This window comes from Sinohyriopsis cumingii, chromosome 4, assembly GCF_028554795.1.
Source record: "Sinohyriopsis cumingii isolate HCF-2022 chromosome 4, ASM2855479v2, whole genome shotgun sequence".
In the NCBI taxonomy this organism is placed as follows: domain Eukaryota; kingdom Metazoa; phylum Mollusca; class Bivalvia; order Unionida; family Unionidae; genus Sinohyriopsis; species Sinohyriopsis cumingii.
Window position 1 is genome coordinate 100,507,864 of NC_142964.1, and position 13,518 is coordinate 100,521,381.

Genomic DNA, 13,518 nt, shown 5'->3' on the forward strand with positions numbered 1-13,518 from the left:
AATTATACCGCTTGTTAAATTCACATGAAAGGCAAATCTGTAATTGTGATTCTTTTCCTATGCTTGATTCGACATTGTAAATATACAGAAAGCAGACAACATAGCATTTTCCTTCTATGTACGTACATGTGTAGTCATGCATACACTCCTTCGCTGAAATAAGGACTTGTCCAGGAACTGGAAATGACTGACAAAAAGTTGTCTTTTACACTGAAAACTTCTGTTTGGAATGAAACGTGCTGACAATAACAGTGTTAGGGTCCCACCTGGGCAAAATCGGGATTGAAATTATGGAAATAATAAATGAACTAAGTGCTATGCATCTTTTATCTTATTTATGTCTTGCATCTTTTAAATTGGTTGTGGGTACAAACAAATGGAGACTTATATTCATACTCTTGATTATCCCTCTAATATTGCACATTTCAAGCAATATATTTTCAATATCTATTTTGGTATTAGGATGAATAAAAATGGCCATTTTAATTATCAACTGAATCTGGCAACAATTCTTAACGAATATCTCGCTTAGATGATCCCTGAGCTTAACCTGTATTTGCACCAGTGACGTCATTAGGCAGAATTACTAAAGCAGCATCTTTTTTTATGATAGATCTTCTTCATGCAAAATTAAGATGTCGCTTTTTGTTTCACTGTTAAATACAAGTCCAAGAATTATAACAGTTGATGTGCAAGAAGAATCCTCTCATGCAATTAAGATTCCTTTTAAATATATTTTTTTTTATCACCTGTACATGAAGCCACATTTGGGAGGCTGCAACTTCTTTTATAAGACCATTTTTTAGAAAATTATTGATCGATTGTCAACCACATGCATCGTTTGTCTGGAAGACATCTGTCAGTAAATGTAAAAATCCCTTCAGGAAATGTTTATTACAGGCATAGTAAATGTATCACTGCTGCCTTTCATACCAAAAAGTCCATAAAACCATCAATATTTCACAGCAATTTTACCTGAGTCCTGGAAGCAGACATCATGGAAATTATTCAAGCGGTGCTGACGTCTAGTGGTCGAGGTAAACCACTTCCGTCTACAAATGGTACGACCCTAAACAGTTTCTGCACTGTTGTTCCGGAACTGCGGCGATAGGCACTAACAACTGCGCGTTATAATAATAATAATAATGAGGACTTTGTATAGCGCCTAATCTTTAGAAGCTCTAAGCGCTTTACAACATTAGACAACACATATAACATAAAAAAATATATAACGATACGATTACAACAATAACAAAAAAAAAATGAAATTGGAAAACAAAAGACAGTTTGTTCTTGCAGTCGAAATAAGTGAGTTTTAAGAGCACTCTTGAATGGGATCACTGTCTTTGTGTCTAAGTTCGATGGGCAATTCATTCCACGTTGCTGGGCCCTGGTATGCAAAAGAACGTTGTCCATATGACTTCTATTTTCATAGTGGGAATAATGAGTATACGATTGTCAGAAGAGGAGCGTAAGTATCTTTCTGATGTGTACACATGGGAGTAGTGAATGGGGGCACCCTACGGACAATGGGAATTAGCATTAAAAACACCCTTGGGGCACTCTACGGACAATGGAAATTTAACATGGAGAAAAATCGTGGGGCACTGTACGGACAAGGGGATTTAACATGGGAATAAATCGTGGGTCACTCTACGGACAAGGGGAATTTAACATGGGAATAAATCGTGGGTCACTCTACGGACAAGGGGAATTTAACATGGGATTTTTTTTTAAATTTAAAAATTTAAAAAAGGGGTAGGCAATTCAAAGGCTATCTCTTTTCGAGAAATATGGCTGGCCCTGAAAAGGGCCTTTGGGTTTTATGTTAGTGTATTCATTAACATAAGCAGCAGAGAGGGTGAACAGACCATAGAATTCCGACAAAATAAATAAAACAAACAAATAAATCATCTCGTAGAAAGGTCCAGATTTTACAAATGAACTTTCCTTGAGATGTTTATTTTTGCAATGACCGATTGTACTAATAAAACCTCAGTTTGAAATAGTAGCTGAAAAAATAAAGTACTCTACGTGTTTATTTATTTCTTGTTTATTTTTTTGACGACCAACGTTGGTAGGTACCCTCTCTGCTGCTATATATCATCAAACTTCTGTATTCCTCTTCTGCTGATATTAATTAAATTATCATGTTATAATAAAAATGGTACATTCAGAATCTCATACTGCAAGAACAGCACGAGAACGATTAGAAACAATTAAAAAATTTCTTCCTGTCAGAGACTCATTTAGAAAAAACTTGCAAGCGCAGCAAGAAGCACAAGTTGAGTATGAAGAGGACACTAAAAAACTGTTTAAACCCGTCACTACAGCTACTGAGAAAGCTGCGGCGGCTGCTGAAAAAACTATATGGGGAGATATTGCGGAGGAAGATGAGAGGAGGAAAAAGGGTATTTTTCCGGTATTAGAAAAAACAGCAAAAAGAACCAAACAGACAAAGAAGATTTTACGAGACCTTCCAACTGACATAGCTGCAGCTCAACCTCCACCTGTTGGTGAGGAAATACTTGAAGGTATTGGAGAACTTCGTGCTGAAGTCGCCGATGTGAGAAAAAAACTTGCATCTGAACCCAAAACAGCAGAAGAGAGCTTAAGATTAATTGCAAGATTTAACGAAGGAGTTGTTGAGGAAATTAGAAATATTGAAAAAGAGAGATTACCTGAGATGATATCAAAAAATATATCTAATAAATCTAGTATTTTAAAACCCGGTCATGAAAAAACAAATGATGATAATTTCATTAAATGGATATATCGCGTATATTACAATAAAAAACAAGCTAGAGGTCAAGAATTTAAAAGACTTAAAGAAGAAGTAAAAAGACTTTATAGAGAGAGACGGGAACAACCAGAACAAGGAGAGTCCTCCCAGTATCAGCTTCCTCCACCTCTGCAACAAATAGAACAACAACAATCTTCTTCGTCACAGCAAAGGTTGATGTCGGAAATTAAAAAGGCTAAAGAGTCACTTAAATCGCCCTCCTCGAAGAAAATTCCTTCACCTTTACGTAAAATTTCTGCACCGAAAATGACATTTACACCGACAGATTCACCACCTGGATCACTCCCGGTCACCACTGAAGTACTTACTCCGGTAATGCAACCACCAGTATTTAAAACATCTCAAGATGAACCTAAAACAGGATCTGGTTTATGTCCTGATAATATCATCAATGATGTGTCACGGTTAGAAGTTCTCATAGGAGGAAAACGTGCCGGAAATAATTCACCAGAAATAACCAATGAAGCAGCTGATATTTGTCGGCGACTATTTCAAGGTGGTATCATGGATATTGGCGCTTACCGAGAACTTATTGATGAGCTCGTTGATGACTAGTTGTTAGATAAATGGTAAATAAAATAAGATGATTGTGCATGATAATCATCGTAAACCCACACAGGTTAGAGCGGTAAACTCACGATTACCAATCTATGAAGCAATTTACGGAAATGGACTTGGTGATGTCATTCGGGGATTATTTACAAGGATAGCTCCAAAAGTAGCACCTGTTGCAAAACAATTATCGATGAAGGCTATTGATATTGTTCGTGATAAAGCTCCTGGTGCAATTGTCAATGTTGCTGGTAAGGCGTTCTCGGCGATCAAAGAAAGACTAGCACGATTACTGCGACGAAAACAACAACCACCGGTGAAACTGGCAAGTACTGAGGTGATGCCCGCAGATGTCAGTAAAATAATAAATCAGGCTGCAAATCAAAAACTAGCGGCGATATCTGAAGAAGCAGAAAAAAATATAACAGCAAATTTAATAGCAGGAAGTGGTCTTCGTCGACGATGATCATCATTTGGAAAAATGGTAACTATAATAAAATGTTCAGGCGCGAATCAGACCCAGCATTTGATATGGAGGCACCTGTCCTTAAGTACGAGTCAGTACGTGATTATCAATTTTATTCTTATGACGCAAGACTACCAAATCAGCGGGGGAGAATCGAATTACAGGTTCATGATACAAGTAGATATTTCTTGCCCGCTGAGGCGTTTATTGAAGTAGAAGGTAGACTTGTAACGAATGTTGTAGCTAATACGCCATATGCTGCTAATTTGCGTGTTGGTTTTGTCAACAACGGGATCATGGCGTTGTTTGATAGCGCCACATACATGATTGATGGAAAAAATATTGAATCAGTTCAGAAGGATGTTGACGTTGCTACAACAATAATTGGTCTAGCCAGATATTCTGACGACTTTACAAGATCAGCTGGTCCAACAATGATGTTTGCTAAGGATATTACCAACAACGCTGATCATGTTCAGTATACCAAAGTACTGACACCAGCAGGTACTGCCGATGCACAACCAGTTGATTTTGAGCACGCAGCCAGACCAGCTGCTGCTTTTGATATTATAGGAAGCGTTAATGCGACTTACAACCTGGGATTTGCAACACGCCGAGCAGCGCTGTCGGGAGATAATAGAAATTTTTCGTGTGCAATTCCATTATCTCACATCTTTGGATTTTGCAGAAATGTTAGAAAAGTCATCTTTGGAGCTAAACACACAATTGTGCTCGTAAGAAAAAGTGATGATAATGATGCAATCTGGCGAGGTGCTGGTGTTGCCGAGGGTAAAGTAAATATATCAAAACTTTCATTGTGGATGCCAGTAATGACTCCATCTATTACTGAGGAACAAAAATTACTATCTTTTATGGATCAAGGCGGTAAATCATTGCTATCATGGTTAACAGTAACCACAGATGCTGCTCAAAGCAATATTAATGGTTTATTTACATGGTATATAGCATCACAACAGGGTGTTTCTGCACCACGACATATTTTTATTGCATTGCAAAATATTAACCGGATAAATGATCAAGAACAATCACATATGATATTTGATAACCTTGGAGTTAGTGAAGTATCCTTACGGATAAATGGACATCAAGAACCATCTGAGGATATATTGTTAAATTATGCACAAAATCATGTAGCGCGCGCATATCATCGTTTAATGTCATTCATGGGACGTGATCAAAATATAGATACTGGTTTGCAAATATCACAACTAGATTTTACAGGTCTATATCCGATTTATTATTTTTCACTAGAACATCTTGATTTATCCAAACAATCTGTTGTTGATATACACTTTCGAGCTCATGTTACTAACCCACCAGCTGGTGGTGCCTTTTACAGAGCGATCGCGGTCATACTTAGCGACAAGGCCATGTTACTTGAAGGTGGCAGTGGTCGAATGAGGGTCGTTGATGCACCGGTGGAAAATCTTTAATCGTGTTATTTAGAAAAATATATTTTATATAAAAATGTCGTATAGTCATGTTAATGTTACTCTGACCCCCGGTCAGGTAAAAAAGCTTCAAACAAAAACCGCCAACAAATGCGGAACTAAAATATCACTAAAACGAGATCAGATTGGTGGTGGTCCAAACAAATTATCGTTGACAAATAATCAGATTAAACATTTCAATAAAGCCCTAGAATCAAAAACTGGAGTTCAATTCCATCTCTCCCCGAGCGCCATCAAAGACATGGTTAAAACGGGTGGTATATTCCCACTATTTGCGGCCATTCCGGCATTCCTAGCTGCGGCTGCTCCAGCCATAGCAAAAGCGGCCGCGTTAGGTGCTGTTGGAACAGCCGCTGGAATGGCACTAAAGAAAGCAACAGGGCAGGGATACAAAAAAAAGGGACGCGGTCTAAGATTACCGGGATCTCGTTGGGGGAGAGGCCTAAGGCTTCCAGGGTCATTTCGTTAAACGTTCCATCATCAAATTTTGATTTACTTGATGCTGCTAAAAAATTAAAAATATCCGCCTTTAGAGGTGTTTTTATGCGAGATCAATTACCGAAACAACCAAACAAACTTGAAACAGGTATTATTAATCTTGACAAACGTTCCGGACCCGGTACTCATTGGGTATCATACGCGGTTGATCCGCGTGGAATTGTTTATTTTGATTCGTACGGGTTACCTCCACCTGTTGAATTTATCAAGTATGTCGCACCACTCCACGCAACAACTAGCGGTTATAAAGTTTGGTATTCAACGCTACCAACACAAACAATGACAGATCCGCCAATATGCGGCCGTGAAGTAATTAATGTACTCGACGCTATATCAAAATCATCCAGGCCACCACATAAAGTCGTGCACGATTATACAAGCAACCGATATGTTGCGCGTAAAGCATTTTAAACAACGGATCTTATTATAATGGTTGATATTTACGGAAGATCTTCTACTAGTAAGAAAATAAAATCCGACGTTGATCTGTCAAAGTATGCGACTAAAGATGACCTCGCTGATATTATGAACCTGGCTGGAGTTGATCCAGATGAGGTTGTTATTTTTCAAGATCGATATGGTAAACTAAAAACCAGCAATATCAAATGGAATGATATAGTCCGGCGAGTACTTGGTGCAGTTACAGATAATATTCCCGTGTTTACTGATAGCGGCAAAATCAGAGATTCAAGTATGTCACTTAAAACCATCAGAGATGAAATTGCAAAAAGTGTTGCTAATCGTATGAAAAACACCGGTGACACAATGATGGGTGAACTCAGCATGAACGGAAATAAAATAGTAGTTTTAGCGGATCCAACATCTGACGAAGATGCAGCAACAAAAAAATACGTCGACACCGTAGACGGTAAATTATCCACGTTACGGGCCGAATATGATGTTCACGTAACCGGTTTTTTAAGGCTTCGAAGAAATTTTCAGAAAACCGATGATGCCATAAGTAAGTTCTTTGGAACTCCTTTCGTCATTGACATGAAACTCGTTGATATAAAAAATAACCTAGACACGATCAAACAAAGACAGCAAAACATCGTAGCGGGAATTCCTGAGATTGTCAATAAAACAAATTTGATTAAAATTTCAGCTGCAATAACTCCCGGGCATATCACAAACATCGTATGCACGGTATCATCGGGATTTGCAACATGGTCGCAGCAAAATAATACTATCAAATATACCGCAACAGTCACTGGCGTGTACAGGCTGTCTGTGTTTTCCGCCGCTAAGTTTGAAATATTTACAACGTTTCCATGGCGTCATTCCACAGACAGGTTTTCCGGGGTTGTATCTGTTGTATTAAATAGCGGAACCGAAGAAATATTTATTCTGGAAGCAGATGATAAGAAATTAACCGCAACATCCTTCTGGTGGTGTTTGGAATTTGTAGCTGAAACACCTCAATTGGTTACGGCATAAAAATATATATGGACGGTGCACAATACAGATACAATCAAGCGCGTGAATGGCAGGCGGCGCTAAAAGATCAAGTTTATCAATATACAGTAAAAGTAAAAAGATATCGACGACGATTGGTTATCGTTGATGTGATTGTTTATTCAGTATCCGCTGTTGTTGCTGGAACCGGTGTAATATTATCAGCGTTAACAACGATGGCACCAGTAGTTGTAACTATCTGTATATCAGCAGCAACAACTATTGCAGGTGTGCTTGGCATCATCACAAAAAAAATATGTACTTGTACGAACGAAAAGTTATCCGATTACAAAATAAAATTACATACAGCGACGGTAGCATACTCGAAATTATCCTCGTTGTTATCAGCGAGTCTCAGTGATGGAATTATATCTGATTTCGAATTTTCAATGATGACCAAAATATACGATGAAGGTATTAAAGATACAAGTATCAATAATGACATAATTACTCCAGCAGATCGTGACCAACACAACTCCGCCAAAGATAACGATGATCTCGGTAAGTTCAACCAATCTTGAATTTATTGTTAATTTTCCTACTGCAATTCCAGTAAAAGAAATAGCACTTGCACAATTACGAGTATATTACAGCTGGCCAAATATCAGATCAAAATCATTTAATGGTACACCAGCAAATAATTCGCTTGTATTTACTAACAACAACAAACCCGATGGAACACCTGACTGGGTTGTTGTTGGAATACCAACCGGCAGTTACCAGATTGAAGAGATCGGTGAGGAATTTGCGCGTAGAATAAAATCAATAACAGGAAAAGAATCAAAAATATCAATAAACGTTCACGAGCCGACGTTGTCCTCGACGGTTGAAATAAACTCGCCTGATTATGCCGTTGATATTTATCAATCTTCAATCAGATCCGTGCTAGGATGGCCTGAAATATCACCACCGATAACACCGATACCACCAGAACCGAAAAAGTCTGATTATGTCACGGATAGACAATCATATCATGAAATTAATCCATCATACGGGGAACACCTACGTATTATAAAAAACTCATCAATGCTTCACAATTTTGTCTTCTTCAGTAGAATTGAGGCATGGTTTTTTTATAATCCGGGAGAAACAGGACCTCATTGGGGTTTTCATCGAGAAACGATTATTAGATATTTTCAGGAAATCAATCAAGAGTGTAAAAAAGAACTAGATCAACTGAATCAATATTTTAACGAACATATTTTTGACATATCAGCGTTATCGCGTGAAAAAATCATCACGCGTGTGGAAATATTAAATCAGCTTATATCAGATATGGAATATATTAATAACCGAATAGTTCAGGAGATGGTTAGTCTTTTAAAATCACCTGAAAATCCTGAAGTAAAAGCATGGTTAGAAAAATATAAATTAACAGAAGCCGATGTACCAAATTATAAATTTCCCGGGTATAGTGTAACCGAGTTAAGAAAATCTATCAATGATGTCATCGACGAGTTTTTTCCTAAACTACTCGATGCATGGAGAAAATTAATTCCACCAGCAGCTGTTCTCAGATATGATAATGATCCACATGGCGGCGGAAGACACGTATCCCCGCGAATCGTTAATATAACACCGACGGTCGCGGTCAATCTGGTTTGTGACGTAATCGATGGCAGCTATCAAATAGATCTCGGAAGATCAAATCAAGCTCAACAAGGATACATCCTGTACACGTTCACACCACAAGTTCCCCCTGGAAATTTAATCGTGCAAGAACCAACTAATCCCGTGTATTTACGGTGTCACAATAATATGTTAACACGAATCAATTTTAAACTCACAGACCACCTTAATCGCTTGATTGACATACGTGAAGAAGAGCTTATAATAAATCTGTATGTAAAGTCGTAAAGACTTTTGTCGTAAAGACTTCCGTCCTACGACTTTTGTCTTAAGGATTTTTGTCTTAAGGACTTTTGTCTTAAGGACTTTTGTCTTAAGGACTTCCGTCGTAAGGACTTTTATCGTAGATCTTCATGTGGAGGAGGGTTTTTACACGCGAGAATTTCTTAACAGTTAGAAGAACATTTGTAACGGAGATCAGAATCAAATTCGATCAACTTAAAAAAATATTTTATTATTACTGGCACAAATTTGTGTTTGGTACAAATTAATCGGCCTAGGCAACTAAGGCCTAGGCAACTAAGGCCTAGGCAACTAAAAAAGCTAGTCGATGAAAGTAAAATTAAAATTTCTATCACAAAAAAAAAATAATATTTATTAAATTTCCTGATTTTACAAATTACTTGATTTTGACTACCAACTACTCCGTCAGAAACATAAAAATGCACGAACTACTTGATTTTGACTACCAACTACCCCGTCAGAAACATAAAAATGCACGAACTACTTGATTTTGACTACCAACTACCCCGTCAAAATCAAGAAAGTTCTAACCTTGTCAAATTGTTCCTAACAAATTTTATTTATTATAAATTAATTTTATTTATTAATAATATTATTTTTACTGAGATTTTTATTTTTTTTTTACTAAAATACAACGAAATTGCTCAATTTTCCTGATTTTGACTACCAACTACCCCGTCAGAAATCAAGTAATTTGTGCATTTTTCTTTGATTTTGACTACCAACTACCCCGTCAGAATCAAGTAATTTGTGCATTTTTCTTGATTTTAGTAAAAAAAAATAAATCCTCAGTAAAAATAAAATTTATAATAAATAAAATTTATAATAAATAAAATTTATTAGGAACAATTTGACAAGGTTAGAACTTTCTTGATTTTGACTACCAATACATGTGGTCAGCGTTGACTTGGACCCCAGTTACCAAAACTTTCATTTTCATTATCATCAGTAACGAGGTTACCTTGGATCGTTTCACCAACGAAGTTACCTTGGATCGTTTCATCAGTAACGAAGTTACCTTGGATCGTTTCACGATCTGACATTATTTTTCTTAATTGTCTTATGCGAGTACTAATCGTTTTCTTTGCCTCATACTCGTGGGATAATAACGACTTAATTTTTTCTACGGCGGTAGAAAGAGGAACGAACTCCTTCACATGATCATCTTCTACGGTAGCTAGCGACTGAAACATTGCCGATTGAATCCGTTTCATGAGCCTGTATTCAGATGATAGTGTGTGTGTCCCCATGGTTTTACGTTCTTGTAAAATCTCAAAGTCAGAAACTATTTTTTCAGGATTAAGTTCATCAGATATATTAATTCCATCTTTTTTTAATTTTTTAATAGCGACAATTACATCATTGATATTTTCATGGTTCATTATATAATATATATAAATCTTTAAAATAAAAAAAAAATATCCCAGACCCCCTTCGAGTTCGTCGGGATGTTTCTGGGACAGCACAAACATATAACTTAATTAAGGTACGCTCAGCAAAATCACACCCATAATAATTAATCCAGTGGGTGATACGAAAAATAGGTATCAACAACCAGTCAATATTGTGGTTGTGAATTTGCTGAGCGGAGGGGTTCTTGCGGTTCCCCCCACTATTATAAAAATCGCAATTATGCGCACCACCGACAAATTGTCAGCCATGGGGATTCGATCCTGGACCGCGAGCGCCACAGTCCAATACCATACTGATCGAGCTATCAAACCTTGTTACGAACATATGTTTCGGAAGTTAATATATAGCTAAGGAACCAATATTTACACTAAACAGCGGTTTCTGAATCATAACAGTTTCTGCATTTATAACAGTTTCTGCATTTATAACAGTTTCTGAATAATAGTTTCTGTATTTATAACAGTTTCTGTATTTGTAGCGGTTTCTGTATTTATAACAGTTTCTGTATTTGTAGCGGTTTCTGTATTTATAACAGTTTCTGCATTTATAACAGTTTCTGAATAATAGTTTCTGAATAATAGTTTCTGTATTTATAACAGTTTCTGTATTTGTAGCTGGTTTCTGTATTTAACAGTTTCTGTATTTGTAGCGGTTTCTGGATAATAACAGTTTCTGCATTTATAACGGTTTCTGTATTTAACAGTTTCTGTATTTGTAGCGGTTTCTGGATAATAACAGTTTCTGTATTTGTAGCAGACCGAAAATCAATAATATAGTGGCATTAATGCACCAGTCAAGGAACTTTCCAGAATTGTAAGTTCAGTGAACACACAACTGCAGGTCAATTACAATGAGTAACGATTTCTGTTTCACACACAGCTTCCTACGGATCAATAATATTATCATGTGTTGTATGATGGGAAAATATTTAAAAACCATAAATAATACTTATGAGTCTGTTCGTTCGGCACTATACGATGTAATTAGTTAAACTGACTAATTACAATCATAAAAAACCAACCATCTACGAAGAAAACTATATATTACAAAGTAATCTCCCCTTAAATCAAAAATTCAGTAGTGTATGGAGGACCTCTGTGACATAAATTAAAAAAAAATTAATTCAATGTGGTGATGACAGTTAATAATGTGGTGATGATAGTTAATAATGTGGTGATGATAGTTATTGATACTGAAATGTGATTTTCTGTTTATATTTTTTCGAGAGAGCTGTTTTATATATATTTTCTGCCACTCTTTGTACTGATTGCGGGTGAATATCAAAATATGTCGCAGCCGCGTTCATAGACTGAAACATAATTACTTTACCGGTTTCTATGTTTGTAGAAATTACCACCCTCTTTCCGATTGTCTTACATCTTCCTGTATTTCCACGTGTATTATTCTCGCTGTAAGAGATAGCTTGTAAATTGGATAAATTATTGTTTTGAGTGTCCCCGTCAATATGATCAATAACAAGACCATCATTGATCAACCCCCTGTGACACTCGTAGATGAAACGATGACAATGATATCTTTTCTTTCCAACTGTGAACCTTAGATAGCCAGTATTAGAAACAACGCCAACTGGTCTCTTCAACCTGCAATTTCTGATGATACCATTAATATTTGATTCATAGTTTGTTATGACAGGATGTGGGACAAATATATTTTGCTCCATTATAATAATATTATATGTTTAAATCATTGTTTGTCTGAAATCTTGATATATAATCCTCCACGGATTTTATAGCGTTTTCACCGCTATTATTTTTTTTGTCATAATATCTTTTAAGTTCTCTGAACCGTTTCCCGCCACATTTTCCACATAATTTTGTCTTTCCTCGCACTCCAATACCACACCGTAGACATGGCATTGGTCCTAGACTTCCTCGTCGTATGTTTTGTGAGTGCATCCAACAATATTCCTTTCTACAGGATTTGTTGCATCGATTTACTGAGCCGATCATCAACCATCTACATTGGGACATTGTATATATATATATAATTTTCTTTATTTAAATATTTGTTTTAGTTATATGAACGAGTTTGAAAGATTATCCCAAACTAGGCCTGTTAAGTATAAATTCAACCTTGACAGATTATCTTCTGACTTGCCAGTACGAGATCTGGTTGATCCGAAAAATAAAAGTTTGATCTCGAAAATTCACGACGCCAAGAAAGAATTTTACACGGATGGTGCATCTCATACATGGTCAACGTTCAAGATTATACGCGCTGACTCCGTCAAGGACGCTGTCACGGACGCTACAATGAACGACAAGCGAGCGGCAACTATCATTAACTACATCGCTGAATACGAGGGCAATCAAAAATATTTCTTCAGAGTAAAATTTATTGTATTAACAGAAACAGATAGTTGGATTATCCGTGACAAGTATGATCCTGTCCTTGGCAATAATAAAACTATCATATTAAGTAAAAATTCCAGACCGGGTCTATTGACTGGTATTGATAAACCGTATTATCAACGAGCATATCCTGTAACAGCGGTTATTTATGGAATTTATGAGATAAATAAAAAACCCAACGTTGATAAACTAGCGCCGATGAAATTATCATCCTTGACCTTGTCAAGGCTAAATTGTGTAGCTGAACGAGTAATAGAACACTTTACAAACGCGATGCGTGGAAATGGATTAACTGATTTAAGGCGTGAAAAAATAAACTCGTGGGCTGATTCAGTTAGGGATACCGGTGCTACAATAAAAGATGTTGCTGAGTTAGGAAAAATATTAAAATTTCCAATAACCGTAGCAACAATAACGGGAGAAGTACTGTACCAGTCGAAATATAAATCGAAAGGAGCTCCAATAAATATTATCGATCATAACGCACACGCATGGACTAACGCAGTAACAATATTTCCACGTGATCGAACTGTTAGATTTTATCCCACAGAATTATCTGTGGCAGATATGAGTATGTTTGATTTTATTAACGAAATAAGTAAAACCGATCCTGTA

At 36.7% G+C, this 13,518-nt stretch overlaps 1 protein-coding gene across 3 annotated transcripts in view; it reads right to left on the reverse strand.

Annotated features, from left to right (window-relative positions):
* LOC149801768 (uncharacterized) overlaps positions 1–1,026 on the reverse strand; it is a 274,626-nt gene extending 273,600 nt beyond the window's left edge. For all 3 annotated transcript variants that reach the window (XM_089956110.1, XM_089956109.1, XM_089956108.1), the window contains exon 1: positions 976–1,026. The gene's annotated coding sequence lies outside the window, so the exon portion shown is untranslated. The remainder of the gene's footprint in view (positions 1–975) is intronic.
* Positions 1,027–13,518: the final 12,492 nt, after the last annotated feature.